Here is a 680-nt window from a genome sequence, read left to right on the forward strand (position 1 = left end):
ATCGATGTGAAGATGGGACATCATCGATGTGAAGATGGGACATCATCTCCACAAGAACTGAGCAGTAATCACTCCTACCAACATATGAACATTGTTGTCATTGTTAATGATATCAGGACTTTTATTATGAAAACCAAAAGAAGTTCACTGTCAGGTCAGAAGGTTATGTCACCCCCAACTATGGCTAGCAATTAAGCATACTCACATACTTTGCTCTCCTATGTACTAGAATTGCAATGATAACTGCAGTAAAACATACCACACACAAAGAATTAATTGTTTTATTGTTCGAGTCAGGAACCAGATATTATAAAACACCAATGTAATTAAGCTTAATGTTTCCTATCAAAATACTTCAGTTTTCCAGCTGGATCTGGAATTATCTGAAAGAAAAGAAGAAATGAAACAAATCAAGGTCATGATATTTCAGAAAAACAACTGCCAGAAGCTTCAGGTTAGCTACTAACAAAGGTGTACAAGCAACAAGCAAAAGGAGCTAAATCTAAATATTAAGCCAGCTGTAGCCCTTTAAGTGATGCTACTATTCCCTTAAATTACAATGTGCTTAATCATATAGTAAACTAAGCGATTTCCTTGCAAAAATTCTTGGAAGAGTTACTCCCTCCTTTAGGCAAAATACAAAATAGGCCACAGTTTGGATATACAATTTCTGAGAGAAA

The sequence above is a fragment of the Rhincodon typus genome, unplaced genomic scaffold (assembly GCF_021869965.1).
Source record: "Rhincodon typus isolate 14 unplaced genomic scaffold, sRhiTyp1.1 hic_rhity00002748, whole genome shotgun sequence".
NCBI classification, from domain to species: Eukaryota; Metazoa; Chordata; class Chondrichthyes; order Orectolobiformes; family Rhincodontidae; genus Rhincodon; species Rhincodon typus.